We start from the raw sequence: 19,440 nt of genomic DNA, 5'->3' as shown, positions 1-19,440 counted from the left end.
CAACTCAGTTAATTTCCAGACTGGAAACAGTTGATGTTTGTGTACCATCTAAAGCACTATTGCTTCTTTGAAAACTTGTTTCCTCTGGAAATTGTATTTATTTGCGATAATTGTACTTCTTTTTGAAAATTGTGTATGGTGACTTTTTTCGTATTGCTGCTTTATATAGTGAAATCAGGTAACCTATGAGTGTTTGAAGTGAAATCTGAAGCTTCTGGCATAATTTCTGTCAGAAGTGTTTGGTGTACTTTATAGGGCAGTGCTAAAAACAAGCAGTGTATCGTGAATGCTATATAATTGGAGCCACATAAATTATATGAAGTGCATTTATTTTACACAAAGTGTAAACACATGGCACAATATGGAAAATTTGTGTTTTTGGTCGTAATATTTGATACGGTATTCACACACGGCACATCTATTGTACTTCGACGTTGTATCAAATCTTGTTACATTCTGATTTAAATGTTTGGTTAAAAAATTATTCTGCGACCACATGTAGGATTCAGTCATGTAAACTGGGCCTTCTTACCTTTTTACGTTTTAAGTCTTCCTGTATTAGTACATACTGTTATTACGTTGCTGATTCCGAGATGGTAATAGGAATGGTTGATCAAAGAAAGTGGAGGCTATTTAAAATGACTGAAGCTGTTGATGTTGTTCAAAAACATGTGAGTTAGAAGAAGGCCAGTGAGCAGTTTAATGTTACAGAAGCAACTCGTATGAGGGTGTCCAACAAGAAGTACAGTACATCTGAGGAAGCAGCAAAAACAAAAAGAACATGACCTACACTGCTGGGTAAAGACCTGAAGAAGAGCTGGTTTAGTACTGTCTTGCTTACTCGCGATGACTTGTGAAGAATGGATATACAACTGACAGAGAGAAATAATACTGGAAACTTTTCTAAAGGCGAAATTACTGGGGAAATGTGGGTAGTTATTAAACGACACAAAGCCAAACTGTCATAAATAAATCCTACAGGAATATCCTATAGCAGGGCACTTTGGTTCAGTAAGGAAACTGTCACAGATTCTATAACTTTCTGGAATATGTTATACGTGTTTTGCAACTAGATTATGTTATCTCCGATTTAATACCGTGTTCTAATTTTGCTTAGTGCTTTTTGATTACTTGTATATGGATCTGATTTTGGCAGCTACTTTTTGAACTAGCTAAGTGTAAATTTTTAAAAAATGTTTCTCGTAATAACTTTTCGTTTATTTGCTATTATAAAGCTGTAAATGGTGGATAACATTATGAAATAAATATTACATGCTTTTGAATCATAATTTTTTACTCTTTTCTATTTGTTAAATAAAAACGAAAAGGAGGTCCGCTTTTAGGTATTTTCCTTTCTAAATGTCATTGCTGGTCGTTCACTCTTCGCAATTCAAGCTATAGTCTTGGGTTCCACACCCCTGGAAATCGCTACATAGTCAAAAACACAGTCAAATATTTCTTACGAGTAAGAATACAAATATCATCACTGGTCTCAGAACCCGTTACAAATGCGAAGAAGATTTTCATATATATATATATATATATATATATATATATATATATACTCCTGGAAATGGAAAAAAGAACACATTGACACCGGTGTGTCAGACCCACCATACTTGCTCCGGACACTGCGAGAGGGCTGTACAAGCAATGATCACACGCACGGCACAGCGGACACACCAGGAACTGCGGTGTTGGCCGTCGAATGGCGCTAGCTGCGCAGCATTTGTGCACCGCCGCCGTCAGTGTCAGCCAGTTTGCCGTGGCATACGGAGTTCCATCGCAGTCTTTAACACTGGTAGCATGCCGCGACAGCGTGGACGTGAACCGTATGTGCAGTTGACGGACTTTGAGCGAGGGCGTATAGTGGGCATGCGGGAGGCCGGGTGGACGTACCGCCGAATTGCTCAACACGTGGGGCGTGAGGTCTCCACAGTACATCGATGTTGTCGCCAGTGGTCGGCGGAAGGTGCACGTGCCCGTCGACCTGGGACCGGACCGCAGCGACGAACGGATGCACGCCAAGACCGTAGGATCCTACGCAGTGCCGTAGGGGACCGCACCGCCACTTCCCAGCAAATTAGGGACACTGTTGCTCCTGGGGTATCGGCGAGGACCATTCGCAACCGTCTCCATGAAGCTGGGCTACGGTCCCGCACACCGTTAGACCGTCTTCCGCTCACGCCCCAACATCGTGCAGCCCGCCTCCAGTGATGTCGCGACAGGCGTGAATGGAGGGACGAATGGAGACGTGTCGTCTTCAGTGATGAGAGTCGCTTCTGCCTTGGTGCCAATGATGGTCGTATGCGTGTTTGGCGCCGTGCAGGTGAGCGCCACAATCAGGACTGCATACGACCGAGGCACACAGGGCCAACACCCGGCATCATGGTGTGGGGAGCGATCTCCTACACTGGCCGTACACCACTGGTGATCGTCGAGGGGACACTAAATAGTGCACGGTACATCCAAACCGTCATCGAACCCATCGTTCTACCATTCCTAGACCGGCAAGGGAACTTGCTGTTCCAACAGGACAATGCACGTCCGCATGTATCCCGTGCCACCCAACGTGCTCTAGAAGGTGTAAGTCAACTACCCTGGCCAGTAAGATCTCCGGATCTGTCCCCCATTGAGCATGTTTGGGACTGGATGAAGCGTCGTCTCACGCGGTCTGCACGTCCAGCACGAACGCTGGTCCAACTGAGGCGCCAGGTGGAAATGGCATGGCAAGCCGTTCCACAGGACTACATCCAGCATCTCTACGATCGTCTCCATGGGAGAATAGCAGCCTGCATTGCTGCGAAAGGTGGATATACACTGTACTAGTGCCGACATTGTGCATGCTCTGTTGCCTGTGTCTATGTGCCTGTGGTTCTGTCAGTGTGATCATGTGATGTATCTGACCCCAGGAATGTGTCAATAAAGTTTCCCCTTCCTGGGACAATGAATTCACGGTGTTCTTATTTCAATTTCCAGGAGTGTATATATATATATATATATATACATATATATATATATATATATATATGTATATATATACATATATATACATATATATATATTGAGCAGAAATATCAACGATATGGTTCATGTTGGGATCCCCTGATGATTTTTTTCCATTGATGCGTCGTTAACTGATATTCAATTATAAGAAATCCTACGAAGGGTGATATGCTTGTGATAAGTCTTCAGTGCGCCAAAACCACTATATGCAGCTTGTTTCTCCTCGGCACTAGGACATCTACCAGAATGACGATATAAGGTGTCACGTAGCTTGCTGTGTACGTGAGTGGTTTGAAAAGCACCAGGACGAGTTCGCCGTACTCTCCAGGAAACCAAACTTCACGGATTTAAACCCAATCGAGATTGTGTGGGCTCATGTCGATCGGGTTGTTCGCGCCATAGGTCCTCAGGCCAGGAACATAGCGCGGCTGCATATGGCACTGAAGTCGACATGTCTCTAAATGCTTTTCATACCTTCCAGAACCTCACTGATAGTCATCTTTCACGTCTGTGCTGCAAAAGATGGTTATCCATGCTTCTGACAGGTGGTCACATTAATATAACTGGACCGTGTATGTTCATAGCTGCAGCAGATGCACTGGTAATGTCTAAGATTGGTATCGTATTATACAGGGTGAATAGGAGGAATGTCACATAATTTGGGAGGTGATTCTATATGCGAAAATAAACCAAAGAAGTCCTGCGAACGTGTGTCCGACTTATGATCGTTATGGAACTGGAATGACTTGGATACGATATACAGGGTGATTCAAAAAGAATACTACAACTTTAGGAATTTAAAACTCTGCAACGACAAAAGGCAGAGCTAAGCACTATCTGTCGGCGAATTAAGGGAGCTATAAAGTTTGATTTAGTTGTACATTTGTTCGCTTGAGGCGCTGTTGACTAGGCGTCAGCGTCAGTTGATGCTAAGATGGTGACCGCTCAACAGAAAGCTTTTTGTGTTATTGAGTACGGCAGAAGTGAATCGACGACAGTTGTTCACCGTGCATTTCGAACGAAGTATGGTGTTAAACCTCCTGATAGGTGGTGTATTAAACGTCGGTATAAACAGTTTACAGAGAATGGGTGTTTGTGCAAAGGGAAAAGTTCTGGACGGCCGAGAACGAGTGATGAAAATGTAGCACGCATCCAGCAAGCATTTGTTCGCAGCCCAGGAAAATCGACTCGCAGAGCTAGCAGAGAGCTGCAAATTCCACAATCAACTGTATGGAGAGTCCTACGAAAAAGGTTAGTTATGAAACCTTATCGTCTGAAATTGGTTCAAGCACTGTCTGCAGCTGATAAGATTAAAAGAATCGATTTCTGTGATTTTATCCTTGCTCAAATGGAAACAGCTGAATCTTTCGTTTCAAAGATTGTGTTTAGTGATGAAGCAACTTTCCACACTAACGGGAAAGTCAACCGTCACAATGTCTGTATATGGGGCACTGAGAATCCGGAACATGACTCGCCTAAGGTGAACGTTTTCTGTGCCATTTCAGCCAATAAAATTTTTGGTCCCTTTTTCTTCGAAGGTGCTACTGTAACTGGACTACAGTATCTGGAGATGTTAGAGAATTGGCTGTTCCCTCAGCTCGAACAAGAAGCACAACAATTCATATTTCAGCAGGATGGAGCGCCACCACATTGGCACTTATCTGTCTGTAACTACCTGAACGTCAACTACCCGAGGGGATGGATCGGCCGCCAGGCAGCCCGTGACAGAGCACTTCATCACTGGCCTCCAAGAAGCCCTGATCTTACCCCCTGCGATTTTTTCTTGTGGGGGTATGTTAAGGATATGGTGTTTCGGCCACCTCTCCCAGCCACCATTGATGATTTGAAACGAGAAATAACAGCAGCTATCCAAACTGTTACAGAGAGTGTGGAACGAGTTGGAGTATCGGGTTGATATTGCTCGAGTGTCTGGAGGGGGTCATATTGAACATCTCTGAACTTGTTTTTGAGTGAAAAAAAACCTTTTTAAATACTCTTTGTAATGATGTATAACAGAAGGTTATATTATGTTTCTTTCATTAAATACACATTTTTAAAGTTGTGGTATTCTTTTTGAATCACCCTGTACATTCACGAATGATCATGAAGAAAAGTGTGAATATTCCTCACCAAAATGCTGTGTAGACGCTGTGGTGGACAGAATAGTGTTTGGACAGATGACTGATCCACCCTACAAGAGATGTTAAAAAAGTCTCCAACCACCTCGATACACTTGTCAATACGTTGGACTGTGTGTTGTGTTGCACATCAAACATCATCTCGGCGGGTTTTAATGTGGGCAACAGCGTCGGTGACGCGAGCGGCAAGTTCCTCACGTGTATCGACCTTCGTCATGTACCCTTCTCCCTTTAATTTGCCCCCTAAACGGAAGTCTAATGGGGTTAGGTCGGGTGATCTGGCAAGGCAGTTAATGTGTCCGCCACGGCCAATTCACCGTTGAGGAAATATGCTATTCAGATACTGTGATACTTCTCTGGTGCAGCAGGTACATTTGCCGTTGTTACTCTAATGCTACTTCTTCCAAAAAGTGCATGTAGGTTTTCTATCAGGAAATGTGCGTACACTGCGGTTGTCGTGCAATTTGGCGGGAACATAGGACCCATCACCAGGTCATCAATCATAACAGCCTATATGTTCACTGAGAAGCTAACTTGGAATCTTTTTTCCCTAGTGTTATGTGGGTTCTCCACTGCCCACGCATGAGAATTTCTAGTGTTCATGATACCACTGTGTGTAACTGTAGTCTCACGTGTAAATAATGGGTACCGCACGACGTCTCTGTTTACAGCCTATCATTCAGAAAATTGTTGTCTACTTACTGAGTCACCTGAATGCAGATGTTGCACGGGCTGCACATGGACTGGGTACAAGCCATCGGAATGCAACGTACGCCACACTTGCGTTTATGGAATATCGAGCTAATGGCTAATGCGCCTTTTGCTGGTGGTTGGACTTCGTTGTACCACTGTAATAATATCGTCCCTTTCCTCAACTGACTGCACAGCTTCAAGTTCTGATGTAGTTACGTGTAACTGGTTTGCCAGATCACCCGACCTAACCCCATTAGACTTCTGTTTAGGGGGCAAATTAAAGGGAGGAGGGTACACGACGAAGGTGGATACACGTGAGGAACTTGCCACTCGCGTCACCGACGCTGTTGCCCACATTAAAACCCGCCGAGATGATGTTTGATGTGCAACACAACACCTTGAAACACAATTTTTTTCTGTTATATTTTGTTATTTATTCGAATTATTTGTGAGTCTATAGTCACTGTGTCTATTATCCACAATGATTCCCTTTGTGTGCACGGAAATTAGCAGGATGGGTATATTAGCTATACTAATGGAATGTGGGAATCCCAGTAGCATATCTGTTGTTTCTGCAGTTTGCTCCCACCTCCAGTTACGTTCGTGGTGGTTCTTCTGTCTTCAGTTAAGGCTTCCCTCAGCCAATTGAAAAGTATGAAAGTCACATGACACAAAAGCAGCGCATTTGCTGCAGGAAATACGAAACTGCCAAGACGCCTAAGTGATAGTTTCATACTTTCTGCGATATGATTAGCGCTCTCGCTTTTTTTTTTTTTCCTTTATTGTAATTTAAACACCTATACAGGTGGGCTGGCAGCAGCATGGTTCGCTGCTCTTCAGCCTTTAGTTGAACAATAAACATGATAGAGAGGTGATATACAAAAAAGACGGCGGGCAAAAACATGGAGATACAAAAAAAACAAGAGACAAGAAGCCGTTCACGTTGGACGAAAAAAAACACTAACACTTGGAAACATGGCGCACAAAACACGGAGAACGGCGACGGCACATGTGAACAGTTGAGTCAGGACTGCACGAAACACAAAACGATGCACACACACTAAACACTGGTGGCGATGGTCTCCGGCGCGCGAATGTTCACTGAGCGTGTACGAGTCCGGGGACCTGCCAAGAGGGGGGTGGAGGAGGAGGAAGGGGAGATGGGAGAGGGGAGAGCAGAGATGCCACGGGCAAAGGAGAGAGGGGGAGGGAAGAAGGGGGAGGGGAAGGGGGAGGGGAAGCCCGGAGGAGAGGGTAGGAGGGAGGGGGAAAGGAAAGAGAAGGGAAGGGAAAGGGGGGAGGGAGGGTGCCGAAAGGAAAGGACACAGGAGGTGGGGGGGGAAGGATCAAAGTTGATAGGAGGGGTAGATGCAGGGGAGGAGGACATCATCAGGGAGGGGGAGCTGGCGGAAGCCACCTTGGGAGAGGGTATGGAGGGTGGAGAGATGGAGACTGGGTGGGACAAGGGAGTACAGGCGCGGCAGCGGGCGGGGGTGGGAGAGGAACGGGGAGACGAGGGGGTGAGGAGGATCGAGTTTACGGGAGGTGTATAGGATTCGTATCCTTTCGAGGAAGAGGAGGAGGTGGGGGAAGGGGATAAGGTCATACAGGATCCGCGTGGGGGAAGGGAGACGGATGCGATAGGCAAGGCGGAGAGCATGGCGTTCAAGGATCTGGAGGGATTTATAAAAGGAAGGGGGGGGCGGAAATCCAGGCTGGATGGGCGTAACAGAGGATAGGGCGGATGAGGGACTTATAGGTGTGGAGGATGGTGGAGGGGTCCAGACCCCACGTTCGGCCGGAAAGGAGCTTGAGGAGACGGAGGCGGGAACGTGCCTTGGCTTGGATTGTCTGAAGATGGGGAGTCCAGGAGAGGCGACGGTCGAGGGTGACGCCAAGGTACTTAAGGGTGGGGGTGAGAGCGATGGGACGGCCATAAACGGTGAGATAGAAATCAAGGAGGCGGAAGGAGGGAGTGGTTTTGCCTACAATGATCGCCTGGGTTTTGGAAGGATTGACCTTGAGCAACCACTGGTTGCACCAAGCGGTGAACCGGTCAAGATGGGATTGGAGAAGGTGTTGGGAGCGTCGCAGGGTGGGGGCAAGGGCAAGGAAGGCGGTGTCATCGGCAAACTGGAGAAGGTGGACGGGGGGTGACGGCGGCGGCATGTCCGCCGTGTACAACAAGTATAGAAGGGGGGAGAGGACGGAGCCTTGGGGCACACCGGCGGAGGGGAAAAAGGTGTAGGAATCGGTGTTATGGATGGTGACATGGGAAGGACGGCGGGAGAGAAAGGAACCGATCAGACGAACGTAGTTAATGGGAAGGGCGAAGGTTTGGAGCTTGAAGAGGAGACCGGAATGCCATACGTGGTCATATGCGCGTTCGAGGTCAAGAGAGAGGAAGATTGCGGAGCGACGGGAATTGAGCTGTTCGGAAAGGAGATGAGTGAGGTGAAGGAGAAGATCGTCGGAAGAGAAGGACGGCCGAAAGCCACACTGGGTAACGGGGAGGAGGCGGTGTTGGCGGAGATGCTGGTGGATGCGGCGGGTGAGGATAGATTCCAGGACCTTGCTGAAGACCGAGGTAAGGCTGATGGGACGGTAGGAGGAGACGGCGGACGGCGGTTTGCCAGGTTTGAGGAACATGAGGATACGGGAGGTTTTCCACAGGTCGGGGTAGTAACCGGTGGACAGGACTACATTGTAGAGCCTGGCCAGGGTGGAGAGAAAAGAGACAGGAGCTTCACGAAGGTGACGGTAGGTGACACGATCGTGACCAGGAGCGGTGTTGCGTTTGGTGCGGAGTGTAGTGATGAGATCCTGTGTGGTGATGGGGGCATTAAGGTCCGTGTGTGGAATGTTGTCCAAGTACTGGAAACCAGGAGCGAGGGGAGGGACAGAGGTGTCAGTTCGATCGCGGATATCTGGGAAGAGGGAGTAATCGAACTGGGGATCATCAGGGATGGAAAACACATCGGACAGGTAGGAGGCAAAGTGATTGGCCTTACTAAGGGCGTCAGGGAAGGGGTGATCATCGTGGAGAAGAGGATAGTAGGGGGAGGGTTTAGTTCCGGTAAGGCGACGGAAGGCGGTCCAGAACTTGGACGAGTTTATAGGGAGGGTAGCATTTAAACGGGTGCATGTCTGTCGCCAGTCCCGGCGTTTCTTAGCCGCGAGCAAATTTCGAATGTGTCGCTGTAGTTGCCGGTGGCGTCGTAGGGTGTCCGGGTCACGCGTGCGGAGGAAGGCACGGTAGAGACGATGGGATTCACGGAGGAGGAGGACGGCCTGTGGTGGTAAGGTAGGACGGTGGGGGTGGATTGCAACAGTAGGGACGTGGGCCTCCACGGCCTCAGACAAGGTCTGCTGGAGAAAGGAGGCGGCATGGGTGACATCATCGGGACGGCGGTAGGCGAGAGGGTGGCTATCGACCTGAGTGGAGAGGGTATCCCGGTAGGCATTCCAGTTGGCACGGGAATAGTCATGGATGTACTTAGGGGGAGGGTCATGACGAGGGTCGGGGCGGGGGTGACGGCCGTCTGAAACGGTGAGGAGGACAGGGAGATGGTCGCTACCAATAGGCTCCAGGACATCCACCGTAATGCGACCAAGGAGGTTGGGGGAGGAGAGAATAACATCGGGAGTGGAGTTGGATTCGGGACGGGTGTGCTGGGGGATGGGGATGAGGTCGCCTTGAAGGGAGGAGAGGAACCGATGCCACCGCCGTAACTGGGCAGCGGAGCGACTATGGATGTTGAGGTCGGCGGCGATCACATAGGAGGAGAAGGTACGGTCGATGTGGGAGAGGAAGTCGAAAGGAAGAGGGGCGTTGGGGCGGACATAGATGGTGGCACAGGTAATGGTAAGGCCGGGGAAGAAGAGACTAAGGATCAGGTGTTCGGTGGGGTCGGGAAGGAGAGGTTGGAGCCGAACGGGGATCTGGCGGTGGTGGCCAATGGCAACTCCGCCACGCGCAACTGGGAGGGGATTATCGGAGCGGTGGAGGAGATAGGGGGAGGTGTGGATGGAGTGGTGGGGTTGGAGGAAGGTTTCATTAAGGAGGAAGGCATCCACACGGTGGGTAGCAAGGGTGTGCAGGAAGAGGTTCTTGTTGGCGGGAAGGGAGCGGATATTGTTGAAAAGGATACGATGCTGTCACGCCATGATAAGGACTTATACGAGGGTGTCAAGGCGGGAGAAGGTGAAATGGGCCTGGTTATTGGAAAAGGTGGTGTACATTTTAAGGTGGAATATGGAACGGGCGGCGAGGGAGATCTGTTGTAAGGTGTGGGGGCGCTGAAAGGGATGGACGTTTTGGAGGACAATGGTGAGGAACCTGATGATGTCCTCAGCAGTGGGGGGGGGACGGAGGGAATTGCCAGGAGGGGTGGGGGCATCCAGGGGACGGACAGGGACGGTGAGTTCAGGAGTGGCGGGAGGGGGTCGGGCTTTACACTTTTGGGAGTAGGTAGGGTGGGGGAGGCTGCAGGTATTACAGGAGGGAGGGGATTGGAGGTTGGGGCACTGCCGGAGGAAGTGCGCTTGTCGACAATGCGGGCAGGTTGGGGCCTCGCGGCACTCTGCTGTTGGATGTGCATTGTAGCGCAGACATCTCTGGCAGCGCAGGGATTGAGGGGGGGAACGGGAGGGGTCGACCTTGTACCGCTGATTGAAGAGGAGGGCACCCTCCTTCAGGAGACGGTCAATGGAGGGGGCGTCCTCAGAGAACACCCGCATAAGGCGGGTGGGGCCGGTCGCGTTGAAAATGCGGCGGACCGCCCGCACCTCCAGGGTGGGATGGGCCTGCAGCTCCGCCAGCACCTCCTCCTCCGTGATCGACGGACTAAGCCGAGTGATCACGGCGGTGAGGGTCGGCGGGCGACGCGGGGGTTGGGGTTGGCGGGTAGGAGATGGGGAGGGAGCAGGGGTGAGGGAGGCGTGAGGACCAAAACGGGTGATGGGGAGGCGGGAGAGGATGTCAGTATGGAGGGTTGGGCTGGGGGAGGAGATAAGAACAGAATCCCGTCTGGGAGTAAGGAGAGAGATGGGGGCGCCTGGGAAATGTTGGCGGAGGAGGAGGGAGAGATTCCGGGCCTCGAGGAAGGAAGGATCGGGACGGGACAGGAGATATTTGTAGAGACCGGGTGGGGAGGAGGAGGAGGAGGAGGGAGCGGGGCCTGGTGGGGAGACGTCCATGGCATTTTGGGGTGGGGATGGGGGGCGGGGTGGAGCCTTTTTAGGAGTAGAGGAAGTGGAGGTGCCGCTAGGGCGTTTGACAGCGGCAGATGGGCGGGTGGTGACAAGAGGGACGGGAACGACGGGGAGGTGGCGGGAAGGGACAGGTCCCGGCACGGACGCAGCAGTCGGCGCCGGAGAAAGGGACTGTGACGGTGCAGGCGAATGTGGCAGTGATGGCGATGGCGACGATGATGACGATGACGGCGGTGGCGGCGGTGATGGCGATGGCGATGGCGATGGCGACGGGGAGAGCTGGGCGTGGGCAGTGGCCCGACGGGCCACCACCCTAGCCGGAGCTGCAGTGACAGGCTGGGGGAGTGGGGGGAAAGGATCAGAACGAGAGGAGGAAGCGGGAGAGGGGACGACAAAGAGCGAGGGCGAAGGGATAGAGAGGAGGGGAGGGATGGAAGGAGGGGGGTGGGACTGGGCACACCAAGTGATAGTGGTGGAGGCGGCGGAAGGGGACGTATACACGATGGCGGTGGTGGTAGTAGTGACGGTGGTGGTGGGGGCGGACATGACGACAAGAAGAAGAAAGAAAAAAACACAGCACTAAAAGGACAGGACACACACTGGGAGACGACGGACGGCGGACGGACGGCGGTCGGACGGCGACGGCGACGGCGACGGCGACGGCGACGGCGACGGCGACGGCGACGGCGGCGGCGACGGCGACGGCGAGAGGCAGGGACGCTGCTGCCGCGGACGGGGCCGGGGCGGCGGCGGCTGCTGCTGCTGCTGGCTGGACTGCTGCTGGCTGGACTGCTGCTGCCACCGGAGGGCTGGCTGGCTGGCTGGCTGGCTGGCTGGCTGGGGGACCACTGCTGCAGGCCGGGACCGCGAACTGCTGCTGCTGGCTGGCTGGCTGGCTGGCTGGCTGGCTGGCTGGCTGGCTGGCACCTGGAACCCCTAACACTTCGATTAGCGCGAAAAGTGCACTATCGAAGGGCGGTAACCTTTCGGTGTACCGCCGGAGACGTAGCGCTCTCGCACCTCATTTGTGTTTATATGGACATACTTATACAGTAGACATTCAAGATGATAAAATGTGTAGGTTTATTAGATTACAAAACACAAACTGTTTCACTGTTTCGAAACAGCGTATCGAAACATTACATTGTACTGTTTCATTTGTTTCGAAACAGTTACGTGTTTCAGTTTGCCCATCTCTAGTACACACTACACAGGGTACGACTGCCACTGTTGCCTCGGTGCGACGTCACAGTGCTGCCATCTGTTGGAGAACCCCCACACTTCTTACAGGATGGATCAGTCATGCGTCCCACCATTATTCCGTCCACCACAGCGCCTACACATTTTTCACATCCATTCATGGTTGTGTATAATCTCCGACCCGGTCCAGTTTCATAACGATCGAAAATCGGGCACATGTTCATAGGACTTTTTCGGTTTATTGTCACATGTAGAATCACCTCACAAATTATGTGACATTTCCGCTGAATCACCCTGTATAAATCATTAAATACCGAGTGATCAAAAAGTCAGTATGAATTTGAAAACTGAATAAATCACGGAATAATGTAGACAGAGAGGTACAAATTGACACACATGCTTGGAGTGACATGGGGTTTCATTAGAACCAAAAAAATACAAAAGTTCAAAAAATGTCCGACAGATGGCGCTTTATCTGATCATAATAGTAATAATTAGCATAACAAAGTAAGACAAAGCAAAGATGATGTTCTTTACAGGAAATGCTCAATATGTCCACCAACATTCTTCAACAATAGCTGTAGTCGAGGAATAATGTTGTGAACAGCACTGTAAAGCATGTCCGGAGTTATGGTGAGGCATTGGTGTCGGATGTTGTCTTTCAGCATCCCTAGAGATGTCGGTCGATCACGATACACTTGCGACTTCAGGTAACCCCAAAGCCAATAATCGCACGGACTCAGGTTTGGGGACCTGGGACGCCAAGCATGACGGAAGTGGCGGCTGAGCACACGATCATCACCAAACGACGCGCGCAAGAGATTTTTCACGCGACTAGCAATATGAGGTGGATCGCCATCCTTCATAAATCTCGTACGTTCCAGCAGGTGTTTATCAGCCAGGCTGGGGATGATGCGATTCTGTAACATATCGGCGTATCTCTCACCCGTCACGGTAGCAGTTACAAAACCAGAATCACGCATTTCCTCGAAGAAAAAAGGCCCGATAACGGTAGATGTGGTAAATCCAATCCATACCGTGACTTTCTCGTCGTGCAATGGAGTTTCCACGACATTTCTAGGATTTTCGGTAGCCCAAATTCTGCAGTTGTGGGCGTTGACAGACCCTCGGAGCGTGAAATGAGCTTCGTCGATCCACAACACGTTACTCAACCAATCCTCATCTTCCGCCATCTTTTGAAACCCCCACACCGCAAATGCCCTCCGCTTCGCTAAATCGCCCGGTAACAGTTCATGAAGCCGATGGATTTTGTACGGATAGCATCGGAGGGTACGCCTAAGTGCCAACCAAACAGTAGTGTATGGAATGCCGGTGCGACGTGCGACTGCACGAGCGCTGACTTCCCCGTGCATAGACGAACCCGCTGCAGTCTCCATTCCTTCCTGAACTGTCTCAGCAGCATTACGCCTTGTGCTCGGTCGGCCACTACGGGGTCTATCGTCTAAACAACCTGCTGCTCCGAACTTCGAAATCATTACCGCCACAGCTGCATTTGTCAACGGACCTTTACCCGTTCGAATCCCCTTCCTATGGCGATAGGATCGTAACGCTGAACTAGCACATTCCCCATTCTGATAATACAGCTTCACTAAAAGCGCCTTTTCGGGTAACGTCAACATGCTGCGACTGCTGGCGCCTCTGATTGTCTCTCTCATTACAACTCCTTTTATACACGATTGTCATGCGCAGTCACTGACGTTTTGCTGTCCAGCGACATCTCTCGGACATTTTGTGAACGTTGTTTTTTTTTTTTATTCTAATAAAATCCCATGTCATTCCAAGCATGTGAGTCAATTTTTACCTCTCTATCTACATTATTCCGTGGTTTATTAAGTTTTCACATTTATACTGACTTTCTGATCACCCGGTCATTTGAGTGATAGGTTAGCAGCTCAAAGCAGACTTTTTGCGCTAGTGATAAGAATCTTCTGGAGTAATCGAGTGATAAACCGTCGAGGCTTGGAGTAGTGATGCCACTGCGAGAGAGAACTGACGCAAGAGCAGCTGGCTCTGCGAGGTGCATTCAAGTTCTAAGGCCTCCGATTTTTTTTCTAATTAACTGCTCACCCGAAATCGATGAAACTGGCGTTACTTCTCGAAGTAATCGCCCTGCAGACGTACACATTTTACACAACGCTGACGCCATGATTCCATGGCAGCGGCGAAGGCTTCTTTAGGAGTCTGTTTTGACCACTGGAAAATAGCTGAGGCAATAGCAGCACGGCTGGTGAATGTGCGGCCACGGAGAGTGTCTTTCATTGTTGGATAAAGCCAAAAGTCACTAGGATCCAGGTCAGGTGAGTAGGGAGCATGAGGAATCACTTCAAAGTTGTTATCACGAAGAAACTGTTGCGTAACGTTAGCTCGATGTGCGGGTGCGTTGTCTCGGTGAAACAGCACACGCGCAGCCCTTCCCGGACGTTTTTGTTGCAGTGCAGGAAGGAATTTGTTCTTCAAAACATTTTCGTAGGATGCACCTGTTACCGTAGTGCCCTTTGGAACGCAATGGGTAAGGATTACGCCTTCGCTGTCCCAGAACATGGGCACCATAATTTTTTCAGCACTGGCGGTTACCCGAAATTTTTTTGGTGGCGGTGAATCTGTGTGCTTCCATTGAGCTGACTGGCGCTTTGTTTCTGGATTTAAAAATGGCATCCACGTCGCATCCATTGTCACAACCGACGAAAAGAAAGTCCCATTCATGCTGTTGTTGCGTGTCAACATTGCTTGGCAACATGCCACACAGGCAGCCATGTGGTCGTCCGTCAGCATTCGTGGCACCCACCTGGATGACACTTTTCGCATTTTCAGGTCGTCATGCAGGATTGTGTGCACAGAACCCACAGAAATGCCAACTCTGGAGGCGATCTGTTCAACAGTCTTTCGGCGATCCCCCAAAACAATTCTCTCCACTTTCTCGATCATGTCGTTAGACCGGCTTGTGCGAGCCTGAGGTTGTTTCGGTTTGTTATCACTCGATGTTCTGCCTTCATTAAACTGTCGCACCCACGAACGCACTTTCGACACATCCATAACTCCATCACCACATGTCTCCTTCAACTGTCGATGAATTTCAATTGGTTTCACACCACGCAAATTCAGAAAACGAATGATTTCACGCTGTTCAAGTAAGGAAAACGTCGCCATTTTAAGTATTTAAAACAGTTCTCATTCTCGCTGCTGGCGGTAAAATTCCATCTGCTGTACGGTGCTGCCATCTCTGGGATGTATTGACAATGAACGCGGCCTCATTTTAAAACAATGTGCATGTTTCTATCTCTTTCCAGTCCGGAGAAAAAAAATCGGAGGCCTTAGAACTTGAATGCACCTCGTAGAGCGATGGAGAGGAGAACAACAAATTCAGTAGCTACGAGTTGCCCTGCAGGATACAACAGCTACAGCATATTGGCTTCTAATGAGGAGACTCCGAGAGGAATGAAAGGAAGTGTGCTGCCGAAGAGTAGCAACCACTTGATCACTGCAACAGAAACAATAGCTCTGGAGGTGAGAATCATTTTTTAGAAGGATGGAACATTGTTGCTGCCGAGCTACAATAATGCGTCTGCACCAGTAAAAACTGTAGAATGATACATTGATCTTAACATATTTTATGGAAATGAAATAAGCTAACTTTGTCCCACTGAACTCGGAATTGACGTTAACATACGCGTGTTAAATCTACTTTTCGAACTGCATCCATTGCCTGTTATTACGCCTTTTGTTGCGAAATATGAAGACTCATATACAGGGTGTTACAAAAAGGTACGGCCAAACTTTCAGGAAACATTCCTCACACACAAAGAAAGAAAATATGTTATGTGGACATGTGTCCTGAAACCCTTACTTTCCATGTTAGAGCTCATTTTATTACTTCTCTTCAAATCACATTAATCATGGAATGGAAACACACAGCAACAGAACGTACCAGCGTGACTTCAAACACTTTGTTACAGGAAATGTTGAAAATGTCCTCCGTTAGCGAGGATACACGCATCCACCCTCCGTCGCATGGAATCCCTGATGCGCTGATGCAGCCCTGGAGAAGGGCGTATTGTATCACAGCCATCCACAATACGAGCACGAAGAGTCTCTACATTGGTACCGGGGTTGCGTAGACAAGAGTTTTCAAATGCCCCCATAAATGAAAGTCAAGAGGGTTGAGGTCAGGAGAGCGTGGAGGCCATGGAATTGGTCCACCTCTATCAATCCATCGGTCACCGAATCTGTTGTTGAGAAGTGTACGAACACTTCGACTGAAATGTGCTACGTACTGATGTGCTTGATGCTAGTACTGTAGAATATGAATATGAAAATGAGCTGTCATCAACTCCAAGAGATGCAGACTTCTTTCAAAGAAGGGACCTAGTCTTCTAGTCTAGAGCTTCATAAAAATAATGCAAAACTTCAGGCATCACAGTTACAATATTCGAAGTATCTCCACGACTTCATGAAAGTGGTGTCATTTCGCTGTAGAATTAAAAAAAACTGTTTATTTAAAACTGAGGCACACTTCATATTGTGCAAAGACCTAATTAATCTGATGGAGGCACTGAATACGAAGTCCTGATCAATGGTGACTGTTTATCGATGATTCGAAGACAAGTCTTAAAGGAGCACTTTTGCACAATGGAAATGTGTTTCCTTCCATTCCTTGTGGACTATGGCACCAGTACAAGATAAGCATATACAAATATGAGAAAGGTCCTGATACTCCTGATATGCGTAGACTACATGAGATACCATTGGGAAGTGTGTGCGGATTTTAAAGTTATTCCCATTTTATTAGGGAATCAATCTGGCTACACCAAATACTGTTGTTTCGTCTGCCAGTGGGATAGTTGTGCCAGGAACAAAGAATACTACCAGATATGTTGGCCCACGAAGCAGTCACTAACACCTGGAAAAATGTGTTGTGTGGATCACTGATAGAGCGAAACAAAGTTTTGCTGCCAGCACTAGCTATAGAACTAGGACTTATGAAAAATTTCGTGAAAGCTTTAGATGCAAATGGCTTTGTATTCACTTACTTACATCAAAAGTTCTCCATGCTCAGTTTTGAAAAGTGAAAGCAGATGCTTTTCTTGATTCACAAATTAGGGAGCTTTTGAAAGACAATGAGTTTGAAATAGCGGTAAATGATAAGAAGAAAAGAGTATAGCAGTCATTCAAGAACGTTTCAAACAGCTTTATGGGAAACTTCAAAGATAACATTTTCAAAGAACTTGTGGATGACCTGGAGTGCTCGTACGAATAGCTGAAATGTAACATGTCACTAAAGTGTACGTATGAATAGCTGAAATGTAAAATGTCACCAAAAATGCACTGTCTGAAATCACACCTAGATTTCCCTAGATTTCTTTCTGCCAGATTGTGGTGATGTGAGGGATGAACATGGTGAGTGGTATTTCATACGACATTTCATTTCGCTAATGGAGTAAATATGTAAAGGGGAAGGGACGCTCCTGCAACAAAATAGCAGAGACAGACCAGAAAAGACGTTTTTAAGGTAATTGTTCTTTTTCATGTTTTTATTTTTTTCACGAGAGACAAACCATTTTTCATGTTTTCATTTTTTGCGAGATTCATATATTATTATCTGAAAAACGAGAGCTAATAATTAAATTTAAACATTTTCGCCGTCAGCGACGCTAAAAACATTGCAAGGGGCCACCGGGGTTGCCTCTAATCAATCTGATTTGACGCAGACACGCAATGTAAACCCGCTCAAGGAGTAAGTTCCGCACTAAAGTACAGTTTATTTAAAGGAATTCTGTGCAAGTGAACAGAAGGAAAGTGTTGGCCCTGACGTGGAGGCCGCAGTTGTGCCCGTATTAAACATTAATAACTACCAAGTAGAGGCGGGGAGTATCAGCTATGCTAATGATACAAGGATTACGCGTAGCAATCTTTGTTGGTTATAAATTGAATGATTGCTCCAAAGAAACCAGGACCAAATACTCCTCACGAGAGAATGAGTGCATATGCGAACGTGAAAGTTTGATAGCGGAGGAGCTTCGGAGGGAAAATGCTAGATAAACACTCCTGGAAATTGAAATAAGAACACCGTGAATTCATTGTCCCAGGAAGGGGAAACTTTATTGACACATTCCTGGGGTCAGATACATCACATGATCACACTGACAGAACCACAGGCACATAGACACAGGCAACAGAGCATGCACAATGTCGGCACTAGTACAGTGTATATCCACCTTTCGCAGCAATGCAGGCTGCTATTCTCCCATGGAGACGATCGTAGAGATGCTGGATGTAGTCCTGTGGAACGGCTTGCCATGCCATTTCCACCTGGCGCCTCAGTTGGACCAGCGTTCGTGCTGGACGTGCAGACCGCGTGAGACGACGCTTCATCCAGTCCCAAACATGCTCAATGTGGGACAGATCCGGAGATCTTGCTGGCCAGGGTAGTTGACTTACACCTTCTAGAGCACGTTGGGTGGCACGGGATACATGCGGACGTGCATTGTCCTGTTGGAACAGCAAGTTCCCTTGCCGGTCTAGGAATGGTAGAACGATGGGTTCGATAACGGTTTGGATGTACCGTGCACTATTCAGTGTCCCCTCGACGATCACCAGTGGTGTACGGCCAGTGTAGGAGATCGCTCCCCACACCATGATGCCGGGTGTTGGCCCTGTGTGCCTCGGTCGTATGCAGTCCTGATTGTGGCGCTCACCTGCACGGCGCCAAACACGCATACGACCATCATTGGCACCAAGGCAGAAGCGACTCTCATCGCTGAAGACGACACGTCTCCATTCGTCCCTCCATTCACGCCTGTCGCGACACCACTGGAGGCGGGCTGCACGTTGTTGGGGCGTGAGCGGAAGACGGCCTAACGGTGTGCGGGACCGTAGCCCAGCTTCATGGAGACGGTTGCGAATGGTCCTCGCCGATACCCCAGGAGCAACAGTGTCCCTAATTTGCTGGGAAGTGGCGGTGCGGTCCCCTACGGCACTGCGTAGGATCCTACGGTCTTGGCGTGCATCCGTGCGTCGCTGCGGTCCGGTCCCAGGTCGACGGGCACGTGCACCTTCCGCCGACCACTGGCGACAACATCGATGTACTGTGGAGACCTCACGCCCCGCGTGTTGAGCAATTCGGCGGTACGTCCACCCGGCCTCCCGCGTGCCCACTATACGCCCTCGCTCA

This window comes from Schistocerca cancellata, chromosome 7, assembly GCF_023864275.1.
Source record: "Schistocerca cancellata isolate TAMUIC-IGC-003103 chromosome 7, iqSchCanc2.1, whole genome shotgun sequence".
NCBI classification, from domain to species: Eukaryota; Metazoa; Arthropoda; class Insecta; order Orthoptera; family Acrididae; genus Schistocerca; species Schistocerca cancellata.
This window is presented reverse-complemented; position numbering follows the sequence as displayed.